The sequence below is a fragment of the Geotrypetes seraphini genome, chromosome 4, assembly GCF_902459505.1.
Source record: "Geotrypetes seraphini chromosome 4, aGeoSer1.1, whole genome shotgun sequence".
Classification (NCBI taxonomy): domain Eukaryota; kingdom Metazoa; phylum Chordata; class Amphibia; order Gymnophiona; family Dermophiidae; genus Geotrypetes; species Geotrypetes seraphini.
In genome coordinates this window covers 83,894,786-83,920,136 of record NC_047087.1, presented here as the reverse complement: position 1 = coordinate 83,920,136, position 25,351 = coordinate 83,894,786, and the positions used below count along the sequence as shown (strand labels likewise).

Here is a 25,351-nt window from a genome sequence, read left to right as displayed (position 1 = left end):
TCCTTGACTCATACATTATGTATATGCTTTAATGGCCCGTGTAGTCAAAGGATGGCACTTAAATTGATGAGGGCGATATAGTCATATGTGGAACAAATTAGTTTAAGGAGAAATGAAGAATAGATGTGCATCCTCGCCACCATGACCTGCTACAGTTATAGCAATTATTACAACCCCAATCTAATACCTTCATAATTTCAAATATCATTAAATGCCAAAGCTTTGGAAATCTGCAACCATCTCCTTTGAAAGAAAAGTGTGTTGTTACAGCTGGAGAATGACAAGGGAAACTCAATTCCCCTGTCCCATCTCTGCAAGTTTTGTCCCTGTCCCTGCCTCAATCTTGTAAGCTCTGCCTTAACCACACAAGCCTTGAACATTTATGATTTTAAAGTGTTTGAGGCATGTGCAGATCAGGATGGAGCTTGCAGGAATGGGGCAGGGAGAGGAAAAGAACTCTTGGGGGCGGGATGGGAAAATTTATCCCCGTGTCATTCTCTAGTTACAGCCATAAAATGGGCCAGGAGATAGGGATCTGTATATGAAGCCGTACTTCTGATTAAAGTTCCCGTAAACACAAATGAAATAAGGTGGATTATTTTATTTGTTAGATGATGACAATGAGGATCCCATGAGAAGAAGCGACAAGATGGTGCAAATCTGTAAATCAATTTTCAGAAGCTTTTTACTTAAAAGGTTGTTTGTAAATTGACTTCCCTTAACTTTGCTAAAAGTACTGAGGGGGGGGTGTCATTTATAGTACACATAGGGCTCCTTTTACTAAGGCATGCTAGCTGTTTTAGTGCACGCTAAACGCTAACGTGTCCATTATATTCTAATGCATCCATTATATTCTATGGATGCTTTCCATTATATTCTATAGATGGGTTAGCATTTAGCGTGCACTAATATTTAGCATGTGCTAAATCGGCTAGGACCCCATAGTTCTAGTCAAGTTAAGAGGAAAAGTTCTAAGAGAAGGATTTTGGATGAGATTGAAAGAACCTACATGGACTACATTTTCAAATGTACAGCCACATTTAGCCTACACCTAAAAGTGGTACAGACAGGGATTGAATAAAGAAATTAGAGGTCCTAAGCAAACTCTCAGTCTTCTGCCCATTCTCAATTAGTATTTTGATTTATATATATATATATTTTCAAATTTTACACAAACTTTAGAAAATAAACAATCCCTATAATAATAAATAGGATGGCACCACATAAAAGATTAAGACAATCCCAAAACCTCCCCTTAAAAACCCATAGCAGATGCCCACCCTCTGTAAAGGCCCGCCAAAATGAGAAAATCTAACACAATATGTGAGGAAAGTACGTATTATAGAAAGTCCAACAATTTAAATATGAGCATCTAATCAGACTACAAGAATATGATCCATTAAACCAGGGGTGTCCAACCTGTGGCCCGAGGGCCGCATGCGGCCCCATGAAGTATTTTGTGCGGCCCCGGTTGAAGGCGATGCAGTGTTTTCCTCTGCTGCCCCCGGATGTTTACTGTCTTGCCGGCTCCCTCCTCTGTCTTGCTGCAGCGTTTGCGCAGCCCCAGAAACATTTTTTCAGCCAATGCGGCCCAGGGAAGCCAAAAGGTTGGACACCCCTGCATTAAACCATCATAGTATATGTTACATCTGGTCCTTGTGTGTATCAACAGGGGTCTGAATGAAACATTTTTTTATGCACATATTCTTTCAGATGTGCAGGTAGAAAAAAAATGTATCTTACTTTAGCGATTTTAATCAGTAATCATAATCACACCAAACCCAGATTGGTCTTATTAAAACATTGATTGGACATCACACTGTTAAATATTAAATTTTGTTGCATATATAGAATGCATTATAAAAAGGACATTCAAATCAGAAACATCCAGGTTCAGGTGTCTGAAGTTCTGCTACTATTTTAGAGCTCTAAAATACATAGTGAAATGGATGTCAATGGGTTAGCTATTTCCCACAGGAATATCAATTTAAAAAAGGGAAAAGCGGGTATACTGTATAAGCATCCACTGAAGGCACATTATTGTCCATTTTGTGAAATAGTAACATAGATGTCCATGTTGACTCAGAATGCTACAGAACCTGGTATGACAACTAATATGCGGGTTGTAACCATGGGCTAGCTGTCACCAATGCTGATAGCACTGCTGCTCTTAATGCCACCGCAAGAGGAGGCATAGACACACTGGTATTATTGGTAGTCTATTAGCACAGCTGCACAAGTACACTCCCTTCCTGAGCCCCCTCCCTCCCAGCACAAAACCCTGCTCCAGAAACAACTCCCTAGAAACCTACCTTACCTCACTCCCTAAACTCCCCTCCACCCTGGGACCTACTCAAGATGTACATTGCTCGTTTCTGTGGTCCTGAGTGGCAGTAATCCCCCTCCATTGCTGCCTGGGAAGGTGCTAGGATCTGAGATGGTATCTTTCCATTTTCAGGGAACTGCTGACACCCAAGAACTCTAAATGGGCAACATACACCTCCGGTAAATCCTGGGGATGGGGGTTTGGGGGTGGGGAGAGGAGGGCTTTTGGGAGGCTGTAGCTGTTGTGGTTTGGGGTTGGGTATTGTGTCGGGAGATCAGAACACAATGGGGTTTTCAGGAAAGGATTTAACACCCATAAAGTTCCAAAGGAGGTTTGTGGACCCTTGGTGGAGGGTTTGGATGGGGTTAAGGAGCTCTTGATGGGGGGTGGGAGGAAGATGTGGAACTCCCAGGGGGGTTGAGAGGGAACAACATTATTTTGGAGGTGCATCTTCATGTTTTTTTGGGTTTATGGGGGCTCTGGAGTGGAGTGAGTGTGGTATACTTTTACTGCACTTACTTTGTATTATGTTTTGCAAAAAAAAAGCAGGGCTCCAGGGGATTCTTTTAACCAACTGAAGGCCCTGACAGTAATGTAATGTAATGTAATTTATTTCTTATATACCGCTACATCCGTTAGGTTCTAAGCGGTTTACAGAAAATATACATTAAGATTAGAAATAAGAAAGGTACTTGAAAAATTCCCTTACTGTCCCGAAGGCTCACAATCTAACTAAAGTACCTGGAGGGTAATAGAGAAGTGAAAAGTAGAGTTAGAGGAAAAATAAAAATAAAATAAACATTTTAACAAGACAGCATTGATCTAAATACTTTGGAAGGTAGAAGAGAGGAGAGAAAGGAATAGAAGCAGAAGGGGGAGCCGTTGAACAGTAGAATTCTGGAGAAATTTAAATGATAGAAATAGAACAAAACAATAGATAAGATTAAAGATAAATCATAAGCTGGAAAGAAAAATAAAATAAAACTTTGTCTTCAATCCACGGTTTCAGCGTCAGTGATGAAGTGGAGCAAGTAAGTTTAGGAGGAGCGATTGACGTTTCCAGAAAGGGCTTCTTCAGGGAAGAGACTTGGCAGACAGTCCCAGGATGCCTATGTCTCCTCCCCTGCGATGTTCTCCCATCCATGCATCCACTGCCCGTGCCCCAGCCGCTCCAAGGAGGCTGCCCCAGATGAGGCCCACGGTGAATGCAGGATTCTCTCTTCTGCGGGAAAGCCGCCCGGAGCCGACAGTCGATCTTCTTAGCGGATTGCAAGGGGGGAAGAGTTCACACTCTTGGTAGGATCGGGTCTGTGTGCTCTCGGTGGTTGTGGCTGGTCTCGTTGCTGCTTAGGTGTAAAAGCAGTTGATCTCCACTGCTGCTGATATTTAAAGCAGGTAGATTGATCTCTCCAATGGACTGCAGGGGGAGGAGTTCACTGATCTGATCTGAATTTGATTGGCTGAGCAGCATCTGCCTGTTGCCTGCTCGACCAATCAAATTCAGAGAAGTGCCTTAGGGCCTTTAAAGGGTGAGGTGAATCCCCTGAAGGCCCTGATCACACAACACTGGTGCAAACAGTTACTGATCCTTACAAAAAGGGTTTCCTGGATATCCTACAAGTAGCAAGTCTAACTCCAGATATCTTTTTTGGGCATGGATGTTGAGAACATAAGAGTTCATCAAACCCAGTATCCTTTTTCCATCAATGGCCAATTCAGGTCACAAGTACCTGGTAGATCACAAAAGAGTATAAACAGATTTTATGCTGCTTATCCCAGGAATCGGCAGAGGATTTTCCCAAATCCATTTTAATAATGGCTTATGGACTTTTAGGAAATTCTCCAGACCTTTTCAAAACCCTGCAATAGGAAATGAATACTTGGGGGGTTTTTTGTTTTTTAAAAATTCTTTATTGATTTTCTAAACTTCAAAAGTGCAATACACAGATATATATCATATAATATAATAAGTTAATAAAAGCACATTCAACTTACAAATATGCATAACCAACCATTTTCTCCTACCCACCCCCACCCAATGATTAGTCAATAAAACACAGAAACATAGACTATCCCAATAACCTTACCCTATTCAGATTAAAAATATCCTTCCACCCTCCTCTCACCCCTGGTGGATATACTCAAAAGTCAAATTAGAATGAATCTGAATGTGCTGCCTAAGGAGGAGCTCAGCAGTCAAGCAGCCATCCTCACTGCCCCCAAGTTCCGGAACCATGAATGCTTGTTTAAATCCTGGCCAAAACTCACCCAGATCATGCTCTCTTACCATATGCACATTCTTCACTTTTAGAAAATTAATATCTTAGCTTTGAAAAATCAGTATTCAGATGTCCATGTGTATTGGAATAGGATGCCTAAGTACTGGTTTATGGGCATTTAAAGCATGAATAGTGCTTCTAAAATAAGCACCATAGCCTTATAAAACTACCCTTTCAATTATGTCCAGGTTGTAATTTCTCTATAGTTGTTTTTCTTTCACATACAATGTACAGCCTTTTATTTTACTTACAGAAAGTGTTTTTACAGACCTGTATAACTACAGACGTATTTAAGAAATAGACACAAAACCCTTGTCTGCATGGTGTACCCAGAAAACTGTGCGCGGATGTCACATTAACCAGACACTTCCATCTACGCTTCCTGCATTGCTCCCTCATGTTAAGCAAGGCAAACACAATTTAAAGATAACTGGCTAGGCTACATGCTTCCAGTTGCTGTGAGTATGGAAGGCTAGAAAGGGAAAACCTAAGGACCAGTCCCACCTTTGCTGTGTCAGAAAGAGGAAGAAGGTAATTGTGAGCATCAAGAGAGGAGCATACCTCCTTCAAGCTAAAGGTAAACTAAGTAGATTCTGAAAAGAGATGGAGAGTTTGGGCAAAGGGTTTCTCCTCAGTAATATGGAGTGAGCAAATAGAGGCTTTGCTGCTCAGAAGCTAGAAAAAGAAAACCACCACATGCTCTGCAATGCATGGAGAATCTAGATTGCAGTTCCAGAATCTAATCTAATCTAATCTTCAGTTTATATACCAGTTCATTTTCTATAGAACTACCTGTCGTCAAATGCTAGCTGAAAGAAATATATTTCAACCCTCTGCTCCCTTAGTCCCCTGCCGCCCCTTTCCCATGGTCCCGACAAACGTCCTTATTCCAGCAGGGGCCGCAGCATTCTAAACATGCTGCTTCGCGGCCTTCTACTGGCCTGATTTGCTCTGCCGTGTCGGGCAGAGCAAATCAGGGCAGTAGCAGGCCGCGAAGCAGCATGTTTAGAGTGCTGCTGCCCCTGCTGGAGTAAGGATGTTTGTTGGGACCATGGGGCGGGAAGAGAAGAGGAGCGGCGGCAAAGGACTAAGGGAGCCGAAGGTAGGGTCAGATGGGAGGCTGAACGGGGGTTCGGGTGTGCCGGGGAGAGGAGTGAAGACAACGCCGACGACCGGCCAGAGAGAGAGAGATTCGCGCGCATGCGCACTCCTACCTGTGGTGCCCTACATCTCACGGAAAACGGACGCACGCAGGTGGGAGTGTGCATGCATGGCTTAGGGTTTTATTATATTAGATAAAATGACATAGTGGTAGATCCTATTAGTGCTATTAGAATAACAAAGTGCTATTAGAATAACAATTCCTGAAACAGTACTGTTTGTTAAGATTAAGATAGAAATTTAAAAAGCTAAAATATACTTTATTACAGTTTGTCGACTGGTGATCTTAAAAACTATTGCATAAACAGCCAAGCTTTTAAATCTTTACGAAATTGCTGTAACTGACCTAACAGTCTTAAAGAATCTGGAAGTTTGTTCCAGATCTCCACCAGTTTAAATGCCATAGATTTACTAAGCTTCCCGGCACATTTAAATCCTCTAGAGGATGGAAATGATAATTTATTAATTGTTGTAATCCTTGAGTGGCAAGATCTAAAAGCATTCCAACATAGAGGGACTGAAGGATCAAATATTCCATAGAGGAATTTAAAAATGACACGCATACTTAAACTGTATCCTATGATGGACTGGAAGCCAGTGAAGTTTTCTCAATAATGGGAACACATGGTCGTATTTTCTCTTTCCAAAGATAAGTTTAGCCGCTGTATTCTGTATCAACTGAAGTCAGTCTAGACTACGCTGTTTGATACCCAAATAAACAGAGTTACAATAGTCCAACTGAGCAAGCACAGTGGACTGTACCAATACTGAGTGAGTGAATCATTAGCAAAATATCTTTCCAGTGGCTAAGAGCCTTACTGTACCTGCTAGATATTCAGTGGGATATTATCTTGAAAGAGGAAAACATCAGCAAGTGGCCACCAACAAACAGCACTGTTGACCATAGTCTAAAAACAGCATCGTAAGTTAGGCAGCGGTAGTCGCTTTGATTGTTTCTACCAGTGCCAAACTTCATTGCTTTGATTGGCTTTTCTTGGGATGGTAATTGACTGTGTCATTTAAAACCAATTAAAAACACATTAAAAAAAACAGGCATCTGAATTGCGCCTACAACATGGCGGCTAGCCTATGGTCAAAGTAGGCGTAGTTAGGGGGAGGTGTATTAGATAGATTGTGAGTCCACTGGGGCAGCCAGGGAAAATGCTTGAGTGCCTGAACAAATTCATGTAAACCATTCTGAGCTCCCCTGGGAGAACGGCATAGAAAACTGAATAAATAAATACATTGGGTTTTTTGCTTGCAGGTGATTGCAGGTGTTATAGAGGGGAACAGAAAAACAGGTGGGGCATTTTGTTTGTACCTGAGAGGACTATCACCAGGGCAGGATTAACCAATAGGCCAAGTAGGCACGTTCCTAGGGCCTGAAATGGTCAGGGGGGCCCGATGAAGGAGGGCATCAACATTGTGATGGGCCCCTCTAGCATTGATCGGCAATGCGTGCCCCCACCCAATCGGCAACACAGCCCCCCCCCCCCCCCATCGAAGGAAAGTAAGACAAGCAAGCAACGCGGGTAAGAAAGGCAATGGGAACTGTAATTGTGCAAGCGGTACTGCTTGCCCAAAGCTTCTCTCTGACGAAGCTTCCTGTTTCTGCCTGGGCACATGGTGGGGTGGGGGGGCCAGTTTACTTGTGTGCCTAAGGGCCCTCGACGAATTAATCTTGCCCTGGCTATCACAGGGGTTGGCCATAGGATTCGGGCAAATAAATCCTATGGTCAATAGGTTCTCAGCACTCGCTGGTCCAATACCCACATATATTGCAAAGAATACCCAGTAGAATCTCTGAGAGAGGAAATGGGTTTCTCTCATATGGAAAATCAAAAACTGTGGATATGATCTTAAAATCTGATTGTGAGTCAGGAGCCATTGCCAGCTCTTCATGTTTACAGATTTCTTATCTTTAATAGTTGAAGTGCTGAATAATTTCAAGTACAGTTGTATACTAAGTTCATGCCTGAATAGAAGTCTCCTTGGTATTTAGGGATTAATAAATTCAAACCTCGATGCTCGTCACACTCTAGAATTCATTGCCACAAAGGGAAGTAAAAAAGATTGGCATCTGTCAGCAGTGTACATGCAGTAAGGTGCTAATTTTAGAAGACAACTAATCTGTTTATTTATCCGAAGAACGAGACATGTTTTAATTAAAATATAATCCTTAACTGGTAGGAAGAGTAGTATAACTGTTTTAAAATCTGGAGGGGAAGGTCTAAATTCCTACCAATCTGTGTTCCTTGTGAATGTTTTGGTACTCCATCTTAAATATAAACTCACTGCAGAGCTCTATCAGGTTCTCTCAATGAGTTCCACGGTTCATAGTCAAATGCGTACAAGACAAATGCGCATGGCCAAATGTCGTTGCACTCAATTGTCCACGCGCATTTGTCTTGCACACATTTGACTTGCCACCGAGTTCCACTGCTTGGGCTCCCTCTACTGGCTGGCTAGTGACAGGGAACTTTGTCACTCACCACTCTAATCAGCAGATTAATCATCCCCCTAACAGTATCTCCCACCCTGACATCCTATTTGTCTAGGCTGTTTAGATTGTAAGATCTTTTGAGCAGGAACTGTCTCCTTCATGACTCTGTGCAGCGCTGCCTACTTCTGGTAGCGCTCTAGAAATAATTATTAGTATTGGAAGCATTTGTTTTCATGTTACTGCTAGGTACAACAAAATGAAACCCCTTTTTCTCATGCTACTAGATTTCATCATGTCACTCCTTGACTCATTCAGCAATATTATCTCCCAGATTCAGCTTGAAGTACGACCCCTCACATACAAAGTGTTCCATACCGGCACTCTCCCTTACCTCTCCTCTTTAATCATCCCTTACGTACCACTCAAGAGTTCTTCACTCTCTTAATGATTAATGTCTCCAAATTCTCACTTCAGAACAGGTCCACTACAATCCATAAGAATTTTCTCCCCTCCACACTATGACGAACCCTCCAGAAATTTAGATCCCTCCTGATGACTTCACTATTTCAGAAAGTTTTAGGCATATACCTCAATGTTGACAGGGATCACAAAACCTCCAAAATCTCATTTATATCTTTTCCTTCTCTCTCTCGCTCTTTTGTTTGTTTGTTTGTTTTTTACTGTTTCTCTTCTTTCCTAATGCTAATGGCATTCCTTGCCTTTTATATTTAACTTGTTTATTATTCACCACCTTCCTAACCTTAGAGGAAAGGTGGTATATTAAATTAATGAAACAATAAACCATATCTGTCTACTTAAAAGATTTGAAATAGAGACCATTTAAGGAGGAAACCCTGTGGGCTGGCACTATTTATCTTTGTCCATATACTGGCATCTAATATATAGTTATTCTTTTCAATAGTAATGAAATTGAAGTCCCTGAAAGTCCTTTTAGGAAAATTTGATCATGATATATAGTTAAGTACCAAACAGCACATCAAAAATACAGCAAGTTCTCCAAGTGGGAGTGACACTTGCAGTAAGGTATTGCTTTAGTAAGTCAATCTTTCATTTGTTGATCTGTTGATGGCCTTCATTAAACATTCCACTAGAGCAGGCTTGAAGAATGAGTTTCATTTGGGCTGTACTTGTATAAGTGTTTTCTAAGATCTTAAAATATTTTATAACGTTTCTTTTGTTTCAATTGAACCAGTTTCTGGGGTGGTATGCGGGTTCTCTGCCTAGGGGGTCTAGAGGGAGGTAAAAAAAGAATTAATTAAAAGAATGTTATTCTGTTAAGCAAAGAATATGGTATTAGATATGAAAATCAACAAAAGATTCACCACATGGTCTCAAATTCAAGGCAATTTCAATATAAGGCAAGTCAAAATTTAGAGGGAGATGATTGAGTTGTTTATTAAGGCTTGTTGTTGTTATACCACTTATGAATAGAAACATAATTGCTCAAGGTATACAGTTCCTCTAAAATGATTGTCAACTTTTCTATTTTCTCTCTATGATATTGTTAAGTGCAATCGATTCGTGCTTGACTTAATGAATTGTGAATCTAAAAAGGAATCGGTTTTGTGTTAATCCAGAAAGGTCCTCCAGCATCATCCCCTTGGTTGTTTTCAATGTGTCCAGCCATCTGATTGCAGGTTGCCCTCTTCACCTGGTTCCTTCAATCTTCCCAAACATGATGTCCTTCTTCAGTGATCTCTCTCTTCTGATGGTGTGACCAAAATAAGACAGTCGTAATTTCATCATTTGGGCTTTGAGTGACATAGCCAGTTTGATCTATTCTAGAATCGATTTGTTACTTCTTCTGGCAGTCCACGGCATGCTTAAAATCCTTCTCCAGCACCAAAGCTTAAATGAGTTAATCTTTCTGTCTTGTTTCTGAAGTGTCCAGCTTTCGCATCCATAACTTACTACTGAGAAAATGAGTACATGGCCAAGTCTGATCTTCATTTGGAGTGTTACCTCCTTGCCTTTGAATATTTTGTTGAGAGTATTCATTGAAGAGCAACCAAGTGCTATTCTAAGGAGTATTCCCTCCCTGCTAGTTGCTTCTTTGTTTACAAAAGAGCCCAGGAGATTGAAATCCTTTACAACTTCTATTCTATAGCCTCTAAGCTCAAAATCTTCATCATTTTCCATTTTCATGATCTTCGTCTTGTTTATGTTCAGTTCTAATCCCATATTATTTTCTCTCTATACTTTATACCTATTCTAATTTTAGATAGTATAGATATGTGGTGTATTTAGATTTTAGCAAAGCCTTTGACAGTGTTCCACACAGATATCTAATTAAACTGAGTGCCTTCGGGATAGATCCCAAAGTGACGGACTGGGTCGGGAACTGGTTGAGTGGAAGGCGACAGAGGGTAGTGGTCAATGAAGATCGCTAAGAAGAAAGGGATGCTACCAGTGGTATGCCTCAAGGTTCTGTTCTTGGGTCTGTTCTTTTTTAACATTTCTGTGAACGATATTGCTGAAGGGCTGTCGGGTAAGATTTGTCCCTTTGCTCCTTTGCGAAAGAGTGCACACCCCAGATGATGTGAATAACATGAAGAAAGACCTGACGAAACTTGAACAATGGTCTGAAATTTGGCAGCTATGATTTAATGCTAAGAAATGTAAGGTCATGCATTTGGGCTGCAAAAACCTGAGGGAAGGGTACAGTTTAGGGGGTGAAGAACTTATGTGCATGACAGAAAAGCAGGACTTGGGTGTATGTGATGATCTTAAAGTAGCCAAACAGGTTGAAAAGGTGATGGCGAAAACTAGAAGGATGCTAGGGTGCATAGGAAGAGGTATGGCCAGTAGGAAAAAGGAGGCATTAATGCCCCTGTATAAGACTCTGGTGAGACCGCATTTAGAATATTGTGTACAGTTTTGGAGACCACACCTTCAAAAAGATATAAAAAGGATGGAGTCAGTTGCAGAGGAAGGCTACTAAAATGGTGTGTGGTCTTCATCATAAGGCATATGGGGATAAACTTAAAGATCTTAATATGTATACTTTGGAGGAAAGGCGGGAGAGGGGAGATATAATAGAGACATTTAAATACCTACAGGGCATAAATGCACATGAGTCGAGTCTCTGTCATTTGAAAATAATCTCTGGAATGAGAGGGCATAAAATGAAGTTAAGAGGCGATAGGCTCCGGAATAATCTAAGGAAATACATTTTTACAGAAAGGGTGATAGACTCATGGAGCAGTCTCCTAGAAGAGGTGGTGGAGACAAAGACTGTCTGAATTCAAGAAAGCATGGGATAGGCATGTGGGATCTCTTAGAGAGAGGAAGAGATGATGTTTACTGCAGATGGGCAGACTGGAAGGGCCATTTGACCTTTATCTGTCATCTTGGTTCTATGGTTTTATGTAAGCTGCTTAATAATAAAGAAACTTGAACTTGAAACTTCTTAGAAACGCTGTATGCTAAGGTATTATATTAGCAGTTAAGATATGGCTGAAAGCTGAAATCAAACATTAACAACATGGAATTAAATAACTGGATAGACTGGATGGGCCCAAATGATCTTTATCTACTATTATCTATTATGTTAGTATATTATGTTAGCTCTGTTGAAAAAATATTTTCACAAACTGTCATTATCATAAACCAGTGTTTCTCAACTGGGTCCTGCCAGTCAGGTTTTCAGGATATCCATAATGAATATGCATAAAAGAAATTTGCATATAATGAAGGCATTGTATGCGCATCAAGTTTATGTATAGTCATTGTGGATATCCTGAAAACATGACTGATAAGGGGGTACTCCAGGACCAAGTTGAGAAACACTGTCATAAACCAGGCATAACCTAACAGAAGTCTGTCTTATTAATATCCCCCTAAGCTTCAGATCCTGTATCTAGTATTGAAGCTGCTGTGCTATTATTGATATGATTTAAAGAATCTATATTATAATGCAACTACATGAGCATAACGGTTCACAGTCAAAAGCGCGTGAGACTAATGCGTGCCGACATTTGAGAGCGGACAATTGAGCACAAGACTTCAGTGCGCTGCTCTAAAAGCTTATTTTAAAGGGCTCCGACGGGGGGAACGGGGGGACCCCCCCCACACACACACACACACACTTTACTTAATAGTATTGGTGCTGTTGTTGGGAGTGGTTTGAGGGGGTTGTAAGTTCCCTCTAAGCTGAGCAGGTGTCCTCCAGCTGCATTGCTACCACTAGGGGGTGGAATATTTTCAGTCGCTAAGGACAGGTATGCTCCCTGGAGTCCTGCAGAACTTGCCTGTCCCTCACAATTGAAAAATGTGACAGTAAAACAGCACCCTCTATTGGTGAGACTGTGGGTGGAGGACTCCTGCTCAGCTTAGAGGGAACAGTGCCACAGAAAACTTAACTGTTCCCCTAAAAATAGGTAAAAAGTTAAGTTTTCTGTATAATGTACACCCCCCACATCCTAAGCTTTTAGAGCGGTGCGCTGAAGTCTTGCGCTCAATTATCCGCTCTCAAATGTCGGCACGTGTTTGTCTCGCGCACTTTTATCCTATCACCGAGCATAACATACATTGCTCGATAGTCATTGCTACATGCAAAAAAGTGCTTTTGTGCAAAAAGAATTCTGTTGACACTGTATAAAATACAAGGGTTGGAATGAAACATAATCGCTTAATTTAGCATACAGTATACGTATTTAGTAAAAATATAAAAATGCAAGCTTTTTAGACTAGTAGCAAACATGGAACTACTCCTGCGAAGTAAATGATCAGGTTACTTTTGGTCATAGAATTTGTTTGAAATGTTCTCTTTGAGCGGACACATAAGCGTAGATGTGTACACCACTGCATTATTGCAACGTCAATCATGTATTGATCAAGCTGTTCCCATGCAGTCACTACCCTTCCAGTGTTGCATCAGTTTCATTCATCTTTTTCAGAAGCGTATGTCCCTCATTTTCCACTTCTTTGTTAGAAATTCAGCAATAAGTTTTGACACACTGTAATGTTTGGATTGTAGCAAAAAACTTGATAGCAACTCTATCTTCTTTAGTAAACACCATTTTCACAGCTAGTGTAAACAGTGACATCATATTGTCGATAATATTGCACAGTAGAAATAGCAAGTAAGCAGATAATTCTGGCAATCGTTGTGCAAAGTTTTGTTCGATATTTATTTTGGTACAAATTAATCCCAAATTTGCTTAAATTAAACTGTTAAACTACAAAAAAAAAAAAGACAAAATCTACGGACTCCCTTTTTTCCAAGTCACCGTAGTTAAGCGTAAACAATGACATCACATCCCCATCACTTTTGCACAGTAGAAAAAGGAAGTAAACAACAAGTTCTGGTGGTCAAGTATGCAAAATGTTTCTTGATATTTACCTCCCCCTCACCTTTTTTTTACAAAACCGCAGTGCAGATTTTAGTGCCAGTTGCAGCAGTGTCAGCTCCAACGCTAAAAGCCATGCTACGGTTTTGTAAATGGGGGGGGGGGGAGTATTTTGGCACATATTCCCCAAATTTGCTTAAATTATAAACAAAGGTAGATGACAAAATCTAAAAAATCACCAAGTATAACAGAATCTAGGCAATTAGGTTCCATTATAGAATATTAGTGTAAGTCCCCTCCCCCACCCAATATTTTAAGCTATTTAACCAGCCAGAAATGGCCACTAATCAATTAAATAGCTGAATATTCATGCTTGGCAGCTAAAAGTTAACTGGTTATATCGTGCGATAACCAACAATATTCAGCGTTGACTGGCCAAGTTTAGTGAGCAAGATTTGATATAACTTAGCTAGTCAATCTTGAATTCTGATTTAACTGCTTAAGTTATACCCAATCCAAACAAAAAAACAACCCAGATATCCAAATGCTACCTGGAAATGGCTCTGCATTGAATATCCAGGCTCTGGGACTTGGGCTGCCTCCCTTGGTCTGAAATTTGAATATGAAGCCCAGGTGTCTGCAGTTACACGAGTCATAGAGCTGGAATGAATTCCATGCCAAACTGCAGCAGGGACATGTGTAACTCACAGAATATTGTACGTTGTATGCATAAATGAGTGGCCCACCCATAATTTGCCCCTGCACATGCCCCCATGCAAAGCACACTCTGCACGTTTTATTTATTTATTTTAAAAAAAATATACACCACCTAAACCTAGGTGGTTTACAAAAAAAAAAAATAGATATGATTAAAAAAAGGCAGCAGCAAGAAAGCTGAGTTTTATGCATTTTTAAAAAAATGGTCATCTATTGGGCAATGCTGAAACTATTATCTTGAATAGATGTTTCTATCTCCTAATGAGGGGATTGGTTAACCAAGAGGATGGTAGATCCGATGAATCTAATCAGAGGAAAGATCCATTCGAAAATTTAACATTATTTTTTGAAACAAGTTACAATGATATTTCAGATCATGCCACCCTCTTAGTTACCTTTGCCTCAGAGAATTGTAAAAGTAAGGTGTTGAAAAATTATTTCTTGAAAAAAGATTTCCTCTTTTGTGGGCAGAAACTGCAAATATTTCCAGACATTTGTAGAGCTAACCAGTTTAGGCGGAAACAGTTTCTTCAATACAAATCTCGTTTATTATCATTGGGAGCAACTTTTTTCTTAAAATTTCCTGTTAAATGTATGATTATTTATTCAAATATGTCATTTGCCTTTTTTGAACCTGATCAGTTGGAAAGATTCCTGATAAATAGGGAAACGGGTGTTCAAACTAAAACTTAAAATAGAGGTATACAGGCTTTTTTTTCTTTTATTTGTTGGCTATGTATATTTAAGAATGACCTCTTTCTCTTCCTTGATGTGGACTCATATTGCTTTAGAATACTGTATGTATTATAATTGTTATATTTAAATAATTTTTTAACTTCTTTATTCATTTTTAAAACTACAATTGTGCACAAAAAATGATATAGTTACATAGAAGAATAATTTTATAGCACAATACACTTTTAAAGATAATAAGAAAACTTATTTTCCCCCAACCAATTAATCAACAAAATCTTTAAAATATATATGAACAATTCAACAAGCTTTTAATCAATCCCATACCATATCCCCTCCCCAGGATGTGTATATTTACTTATCAATATAAAAATAATCAATCCTTACAATATTTGGTTAATGGTTCCCAAACATCCATAAATTTTTTTATAATAACCCTTCTGAATTTTAATGACATAACATAGGGATTCCCACCAGAATGAATAATTTAATCTATCCCAATTTCTCCAATTCTTTAAGATTAGCTGCATGGCAACCCCCGTCATTATAAGCAAAAGTTTGTTATTTTTTACTGAAATTTGACTTTTTGCTCTCATAAGTGTTCCAAATGAGATAGTATCATATGTTAAAGCCACTGGATTTTCTAATAAATTATTAACTTGATCCCATATAGATCTCCAAAATTCCATTATCAACGGACAATAAAATAATAAATGATCCAGTGTCCCTATTTGAAGATGACAATGCCAGCATCTATTAGATTTAGTATTATCTACTTTATTTAAACGAACTGGGGGTCCAAAAAACTCTATGCAACCAAAAAAAACCATCTTTCTCCCATAGATGCTGACAATGTACATTTCATCCTCCAAGATGCAAAAGGCTAGGTAAACCACTCCATAGCCTCACTCCTACTAGTGCAATTGTTGAAACAAGTTCAAGTTTATTAGCTTTTATATACCGCCTATCAAGGTTATCTAAGCGGTTCTACAATCAGGTACTCAAGCATTTTCCCTATCTGTCCCGGCGGGCTCACAATCTATCTAACGTACCTGTATAGACATAACACACTTTCAACAAAATTTTCAGCTGTATCCTATATCTTACAGTTGTCTACATATTTGTATTTTAACCCCCACTCCCCACCCCCTTTTTACAAAACCATAGTGTGGTAGTAATAGCTCCTACGCTCATAGGAATTCTATGAGCTTCGGAGCTGTCACTGCCGCGGTCGGCGCTAAAAACTGTGCTACAGTTTCGTAAAAGGAGGGGGGAGGTAAATATCAAGAAACACTTTGCATAATTGACCACCAGAACTTGTTGTTTACTTCCTTTTTCTACTGTGCAAAAGTGATGGGGATGTGATGTCATTGTTTACGCTTAACTACGGTGACTTGGGAAAAAGGGAGTCTAGATTTTTTTCTTTTTTTTTGTACTTTAACAGCTTAATTTAAGCAAATTTGGGATTAATTTGTACCAACATAAATATCGAACAAAACTTTACATAATGATTACTAAATTGTATTAAAAAGGCAATTCTAATTGGGTGTCGAGACGTGGATTGGCAACTGCGGTCGGTGTAACACTGGGGTATTTGTAATGGCAGAATAAGAACATTAGAACATAATTATAGGCACACTGGATCAGACCTATGGTCCATCTAGCCCAATATCCTATTTCCACATTGGCTAATCCACATCTCGGCACTCTGCTAGAATTGCCTTTTTAATGCAATTTAATAAATAGACCCCCCCCCCTTAATTCAAATATTAATCAAAAAGGACAATCCTCTCTCAGTTGCTACAGGCTGAGCAGGCAAAAACAGGGTAGTTGGTTTTTTTTTTCACAAAGACTTCCCCTTCCTCCCCCAGCAGCTGAATTTTACAGACCTAAAATGAAAAGATATTTGTTGGATCACAAAATAAGAATGATAGACTTTCACTTAATAGTATTCTGTCTTTTTAAACATCATTCACATTTCCTTAATTACGTAGCATTCTTTTCAATGGTAACCTTTCAATGCAAGAAAGGTATTTCTCTCTCTTTATGGATCCTATATAAATGCGGGAGCATTTATTTTCCAAATGGCTTTTCAACGCATACCTGAGCATTCAACAGACTAAGATTTGAGCATTCTTTCTGGTTCTGTTGCCCTTTTTTTTCTCTCTGCCATTCATTAAGTTAGCAGACATTCTCCCATTTGCTTTTTACACCTTGCACAATTTGGCTTTTTTTTTTTTTTGTTCTGGGTCAGAGTTTTGCAGTTATCACCATAGCAACGTTCCCAGTCTAATAGAAAGATACATCTTCTGAATGACTGGGGATACAACATTAAGTGTAAGAACATCACATTTTTTTTCAAGCAGGGAAACATCTGGCTGCACTAACTGTAAAGATGCGTTAAAATGACTCTGCCTCTGTAATAATCACCTAAGGCCACCCTTGCTAGGGCTTTTCTAAACACTTTATATTAACAGAATACAATAAAACTGAGGTTTATTTCAGCATCAAGGAAGTTTAATTTATAATGTAAGTTGTAAAAGGCATGAATCACCCTTGGAGGAGAAGGACGGAATGGTGCATTGGGCCATCTTCCCTTCCCCTGCTATTAACGGCCTTTTAAAGCTGCACTCACACTGCTATTTACCGGTTGCTGATTATATCCTGTGGCAAGATTTGAGTCTACGTCTACTTCCCTGCTGCAAACTAATCAGTTTTCAAAATTAGTTATTGATCCCAGATCCACTGCACTGGACAAATTTGGTGGCTGGTTCATTGAGTGCCAACAGTGTGCACTGCACAGAGGTGAAGGCAAATAAAAGGAATCCAGCACCCATGATTTCACATGCTGACCCAATCTAGAATAAGGCAGGATAGGTGCAACCATCATTTTAAGAAGAACAGCTCTTCCAGCTAATAATAATTATAATAATAAACTTTAGAAAATAATGTGTTCATTCTTACATTTTATTACTCTTCCATTTAACTGTTCTGATGTGGTAGGTTAGATTTGATAGCTTGACACCTGTCAGTGGAGTTTTCCAGTATTCCTACAAAAAAATAAAAAAATAAAAATCAATATAGATTATTTTGAACTTCACTTTTGGTAGCCTGGTGAAATCTATTTTTTTATAAGTAGACTGGAAAGAGGCTTTTGTATGGGAACTGGATGAACTGTATCAAACTTCTGCAACAAGCAAAAGCACTAAGGTCGCATCGGAACATTACTGCCTGGCAAGATGAGATAACCCTATCACCTCTTCATACAGCAAAGGGACAAAAGAATTGGAGGAATGTCTGAAAGAAATCAACGTACCAGAAGTAGAGGTTAGGCTCGAACAGAAAAAAAACACAAAAAACTTGCAAGAGAAATGAATTTCAAATTCAATAAGGTATTCCAGGTCAGGTGTGTCAGCTCGTAATCCTGGAAGACCACAACCTAGCCTGGTTTTGAGGATATCTCTATGGTATATGCATGATATATATATTTAAGTGCACTGCCTCCATGGTATGCAGCTTAAAAACAAATGGAGCAAGTGGAATCATTGTCCTGGATGAGGCCAAAAAAGTTTATTGAGGGTCTATTAATAACTGAGAACACAAAATAGTCCAAACAACCCCTAATTGGATGTCTAGAAGGGATATGAGCAACATGATACAGGGCTCCTTTTACAAAGGTGCGCTAGTGTTTTTAGCGCACGTACCGGATTAGCGGATTAGGAGGCGGTAGTAGCTAGCGTGCGTGGAATTTTAGCGCATGCTATTCTGCGCGTTAAGGCCCTAACGCGCCTTCGTAAAAGGACCCCACAGTCAACTAATAAGACCCAATATAAGCAGTGTAGTACAGTTAGTTAATAGAACCTGTTGGTGGAACCCAACACAATCCATGTTTTCAGGTTTATTAAAATTTGATATACCACTTTATTGAAAATCAAAGCGGTTTTACAATGTATTAATCGAATTAAAAAGGGGCAACAAAACAACAGCGAAGACAACAGAAGACTGACAAGCAATGACTTACTGGAACGAAAGGTAACGGGGTGGAACTACAGTGTTTAGATAGATAGAAAAGAACAGAAAAGGAAAGGAAAAACCAGAAGGAAGGGAAAGCAGGCATGTCAGCCAAGGATGGGCTGTGAATCACCATCCATCGCAGTTCATGAAGGAGCAGGAAAGAAAAAAGAAACTTCTCTCCAGCGCCGTCCTCCAATCCAGAGCTGCCAAGCTCTTCCCCACCTGTGAATGTTCTCATCCTCTTCTGTTGCCATTCAGACAGTGGCACGGGACCAGGCAGGTGCGCAAAAAGCTCACACCTGCCTTGTTCGCCACTCTGCCTCTTGCTGCCGCAGCCATACAGCGAGGGAAGTGCCGGGATTAAAAACAGGTGGGGTGGGAGCACTGCATGCCTGCCCTGTGCCCTGTGTGCCCTGTCCCTACCTGCCTGCCAGCCACTAGGCCTGCCTGCCCTGTGCCCTGTCATTGCCTACCACTAGATCACCAGAGGGGGGACAGGGTACAGAGCCTGGCAGGGAGGGAAGACAGGGTGCAGAGCTTGGCAAGGAATGTGGGGTTGGGTGCAGAACCTGCCAGGGAGAATTTGGTTCAGAACTTTTTTTCTTGTTTTCCTCCTCTAAATCTAGGATGCTTCTTATGGTCAGGTGCGTCTTATGGATCAAAAAATACGGTATCTTTTAAGTTAACCTCTGCTTTGCTAGGAGTTGTCTCTGAAGACAGTAGTGGTAGCCAGTCTCTCTCTGGAACCTCTTTGTCTCAAACTGCTTTTCACCAGTTCCCTTCTTACATGTTTTATAATCCTTTTTTTAAAAAAAACCCTTGCAGCAGTGGTATACTATGGGTTTCTCCTAGTTGAGAACCAATATCTACATTTGTACTTCCTTCTAACACACATCATATCACAAAGGCCCCATGCTTTGTTTTTTGACCTTCCAGCTACACCCAGAGAAGATAGATCCTTCATGAGTCACCTGCATAATTTGGTTATGCTATCATTAAACCTGGACAAGTGTTCCAATAAGTGGAAAGAAATGAGTGAGAATTCACTGGTATGCATAGGAAAGGATGCAACAGAATTAGCGAAAGAAAAAATAAATCTGTTTGAAGAATTAATATAAACAAGTGACAGATGCATTAAAAAAAAGGTGAAAAATACAAAGTGTGACTCCAGGACCCCATTCATTAATCAAAATTGGAGACATGAATGGTTAAGGAGTGATGAATTGAAGCCTAAAGATGAGCTATTGATAGTTGTAGAGCAAAGAATTAGGCAATGTATAATGAAAACACCCTCACAAAGTTACCACAACACAATAGAAAAATGAAGGGTGAAAGCAATGACCTTATCAAAAATGAAAAACCATAAGCATTCAACTGTTAACTGTTGAGTGTTTATGTTTTTCATTTTTGATAAAATCTGATAGTTGTAAAGCAAGATATGAGATTATGACAGGGGTTGCCATACAGCAAATTATGAAAAATTGGAAAAATTGGGATCGGCTGAATTATAATTTTTGGTGGAATTCGTTATGCCAAATTTTTAATATGGAACGGGTACTAGCTATACAGCAGAGGCATTTTAAGAAATTTAGAGATGTTTGGGAGCCATTAACAAAATATTGTACAGAATGAATATTATTTTTTCCCTTTGTTCATACATGTCCAGGGTGGGGAGGGGGGGAGGGAATATTGTATGATTTATTATGCTTAAGTACAATTGTTGGATAAAAGGGGGGGGAGGGATATTTGATGTGAGTTAAACTTTGATGGTATATTAAGTGATGTTAAAGTATAAAATGATTGTATCTTATGTTACACTATTTTTTTTATCTTTATTCATTTTCAAACTTACAATAAGTGTGACAATATATTCAAACAAATTAACAATAAATATATCACTTAATAATCATCAATGATACAAATGATATGCTCTTATCTCCCACCCTTTCTTATCACATAATCAAATACCTTGTACGATTTGTAATAATAAATTACCCTCTCTCCCCCCCCTTCACAATTGAACTTGTAAATTCAAGGGAAAAAATGTCCTCTAATCAGTACAATATTTTGTTAATGGCTCCCACACATCTTGAAATTTCTTAAAACACCCTTTCTGTATTGCAATAAATCTTTCCATTTTATATATATGACATAGGGAATTCCACCAAAAATTATAATTTAGTCTACTCCAGTTCTTCCAATTATAAGTAATTTGTCGAATGGCAACCCCAGTCATTATAAGTAACAATTTGTTATTATTTGAAGAAATCTGACTTTTTGCTCTCATTGCCATACCAAACAGCACAGTATCATATGACAATGCCATGGGATTATCTAATAAACAATTAATTTGGTCCCAAATTGATTTCCAAAAAGCTATAACATATGGACAATAGAATAGCAAATGATCTAAAGTCCCTGCTTCAAGATGACAGTGCCAACATTTATTAGACTTAGAGCTATCCAATTTTTGTAACTGAACAGGGGTCCATAATGCTCTATGCAACAGAAAAAAACCATGTTTGTCTCATAGATGCTGACATTGTACATCTCATCCTCCAAGTCCAAATTTGTGTCCATTTAAACAGAGAAATTTGATGTTTGATCTCTATGCTCCAAATGTCTCTCAGACCAGTGTTTGGTTTCTTTTTAATCAGTCCAGTTAACAATTTATACCACTGGGCAGCCTGGTGACCCAGGAAGTCCGCCTGAAAGCATAGGAATTCCATACTATATTGATCATTAAGGTTTTTCCATTCAGGGAACCCCCGCCTGAATGGCCTGCTTCAATTGCAACCATCTAAAACTTTCTGATTTATTGATGCCATATTTATGTTGCAATTGTGAAAACTCAAGCAGTTTACCATTAGAGATAACATCATCCAATAAACATATTCCTGCTTTCATCCAATGCTTCCAGGCGACCTTTTCTCCGCCTATTTGAATCTTGGAGTTTAGCCATAAAGATTGATTTGTAGATTTATAAATTGGAATAGTTGTTAAATTACTTACATAACGCAATGTTTTCCATGTATCAGCTAATATTCTATTATCTTTACTGTATCTAGGCATAAGATATCTTATATTACACTTGTTAAAAGTTTTAAAAATGAATAAAGATTAAAAAAAAAGATAGGAGATTATGGATGAAAAGATTCATAGCAAGTATAGAAAAAACAGGTACCACTACTATTTATCACTTATATAGCGCTGAAAGGCATGCGTAGCACTGTACAATTTATAGACAGTCCCTGCTCAGAAGATCTTATAATTTAACTTGGACAGACATAGAAACATGATGGCAAATAAAGGCCAAATGGTCCATCTAGTCTGCCCATCCTAGGCCCTCTTGAATTTAGACATAGTCTCTGTCTCCACCACCTCTTCTGAGAGACTGTTCCACGCATCTACCACCCTTTCTGTAAAATTCTGTAGATTACAGACAGACATAAGAACATAACATAAGAACATAAGAATTGCCGCTGCTGGGTCAGATCTGTGGTCCATCGTGCCCAGCAGTCCAATCACGCGGCGGCCCTCTGATCAAAGACCAGCGCCCTAAATGAGACTAGGAACTTGTCTTTGTCTAGAACCCCTGGAGGGTGTTTTCCCCTATGACAGACTCCAGAAGAGCGTTCCAGTTTTCTACCACTCTATGGGTGAAGAAGAACTTCCTTACATTTGGACGAAATCTATCCCCTTTCAACTTTAGAGAGTGCCCTCTCGTTCTCCCTACCTTGGAGAGGGTGAACAACCTGTCCTTATCTATTAAGTCTATCCCCTTCAGTACCTTGAATGTTTCGATCATGTCCCCTCTCAATCTCCTCTGGTCAAAGGAGAAGAGGCCCAGTTTCTCTAATCTTTTGCTGTACAGCAACTCCTCCATCCCCTTAACCATTTTAGTTGCTCTTCTCTGGACCCTTTCGAGTAGTACTGTGTCCTTCATGTATGGCGACCAGTGCTGGACGCAGTATTCCAGGTGAGGGCGCACCATGGCCCGGTACAGCGGCATGATAACCCTCTACGATCTTTTCGTGATCCCCTTCTTTATCATTCCTAACATTCTGTTCGCCCTTTTTGCCGCTGCCACACATTGCGTGGACAGCTTCATCGACTTGTCGATCATAACTCCCAAGTCTCTTTCCTGGGAGGTCTCTCTAAGTAGCGCCCCGGACATAGGTACAACAGATATCTATAGATTCTGTAAGGACCTGGAAATGGGTACTCATCTTATAGCTGGCAGAACAATTCTAGACAAAAAGGCATAATAAGGTGGCACTTCTAACCACTGGAAACTTTGTAACCATTACAATATTGCTGTACCAGAAAACACTGGGATAATGACCCTAAGAGAATTATGGAGAATGAAGAGGCTATGTTCACCTAGAACATCCCCAATCTGACCAATATAAAGCCGGACACAAGGAAACCAATCATAATAGTAAAAGAGAAAAACAGCAGAATGGTACAGATCAAAGAGGTGTTATCCTAATTTATGTGGCAAGAAATGCAGTCAAAGAGCAAGAAAATGTGGCAGAAAGATAAATACTGTACTTTCCATTGAATCGAGTGTCACAGGCTTGATTAAAAGGAATTTGCAAGCATACCTGGATAGGTCGCCTATAATGTTACATTTTACAAATTCTAGAAGGAAATTCTGTTTGGCACAATGCAAGAACTACAGAGAGCATTACTAATAAATTTGAGAACATGAGATCATACTTTGGTCTAGGAGTGAGGTTTGTTACTTTCATGGTATGTGCAAAACTATCCCATCTGGAGACATTGCCCTTGAAGGAGAAAGGAGGAGGGATTGGGGGAGTCCAGAATCTTCCCTAAGTCGCAGTCCATTTTTCTCTGTTATGCTTCTCTTTGTTTCCTGGATTCGGCAGCATTATGTCTGTCAGCAAATCTCTCCGCCTTTGTAAAGTTGCTTGAGAGCAGGTTTAAAGTCCTGGCCTTCCTATATCATAGATCTCGATCCCCAGGGCCCTTTTCATTTTTTTTTCTCTTTTTATTTTCTCTTACTAGGAAATTTCTCTGCTACCTGTGCCTTCTGATTACCCCTTAGGGCATGGAGTGTAAACTGTGCCACAGTATATAAATCCGAAAGTGTTAAATATTCTCTAGTAAAAAAGGAGAGCTGAAAGGAAAAATATGTGGTTTAGTTTAGTACATAGTACAGAGTCATAACAATGAGACTAAATTATAATTCAATAAAAAATGGGATGTTTACTAAGCTGCAGTAAGCAGTGGCGTAGTAAGGATAAGTGGCACCCGGGGCGATGGAACCCTTCCACCGCCCTCTTCTCTGCCCCCTGCTCCTTTCCAACTCCCCTTCCACACGCATGTCCCCCCCCCCCTCACCTTACCTCGTACCTTTTTAATTTTCCAGGCGAGAGCAACAGCGCAAACTTGCTGCCCACATCGTGTCGGCTCTCCCAAGGCGTGGGACCCGGAAGCGACGTCAGTGTGCTTACTACAGGCTAGAAATCACTACTGCAGGGCATGCTCAAGCATCCTACGATGGTTTCAGAACCAGTGCGCACTTCCCATATTCTAAAAAAAACTTTTTATTTTTTAGTACCGGGGGTATGTTTGAGGGTGGAAAGTAGGCATGTTCTGCGCATAATCAGCACAGCTATTGTTCCACGTACCAACCAATTAGTGTGGAATTAGTGCAGGAGCCCTTACCGCCTAGAAAATAGGTGTTGGGAAGGGCTGTCACACTAATGGCCATGTACTAATGGGGAAATTAGTGCATGGATATTAATTGAGAAAATGGGAAATGCTGCCATTTTACGGGAATGCTAAAAGTGGCCTCAGCATGTGGGAAAACCTTACACTAGGGGTACCACAGACAATTTTATAGTGCAGCTGGGAAAAGGACCCCTTAACTTAAGTGTATCTTAAATTAATGTAAAACATTTAGGTCCTGATCCTGTAAGCTGCACCTGCCATGGCAGGCACCTACAAAATGGGCACATGATGCGTGTCAATCACCGACAGGTGCTGCATCCAGAATCATGGCTCCCAGGGTTTTACAGGCCTACATTTCCGGCACCCAGGTCCTTCCTGAATCATAGCCAGTGGCACATGGTGATGCTGAAGTCCAGCACCACCACTAACCACACCCACTTCCAGGCTCACTATCCACAGCTAGCTGCCAGTGACCTAGGGCTAGATTCACTAAAGCCCCCTTACCTGTCCGATCTGTGGCCAAGTCTTTCCCGGGCGACTGATCCACCAAGCCTACTTATGCAAATGACTGCGATTGGAGGCCCGCCCCACAGCGACTGCACTGATCGCAGCAGAGCAATCCCGACACATGCGCAGACCATCTTCTATGCCTGTAGATGGTCTACGCATGCGCTTGCTGTCCGTCACAAAAACTTTGCTTTATTAT

The 25,351-nt window shown here is 40.0% G+C and overlaps 1 long non-coding RNA gene across 1 annotated transcript in view; it reads right to left on the bottom strand.

The window, feature by feature from the left end:
• The window catches only part of LOC117359889, a 58,121-nt gene that overhangs the window by 4,930 nt on the left and 27,840 nt on the right, over window positions 1-25,351 (bottom strand). Inside the window, exon 2 of the long non-coding RNA XR_004539320.1 lies at window positions 17,896-17,981. This is a non-coding gene — a long non-coding RNA (uncharacterized LOC117359889). The remainder of the gene's footprint in view (window positions 1-17,895; window positions 17,982-25,351) is intronic.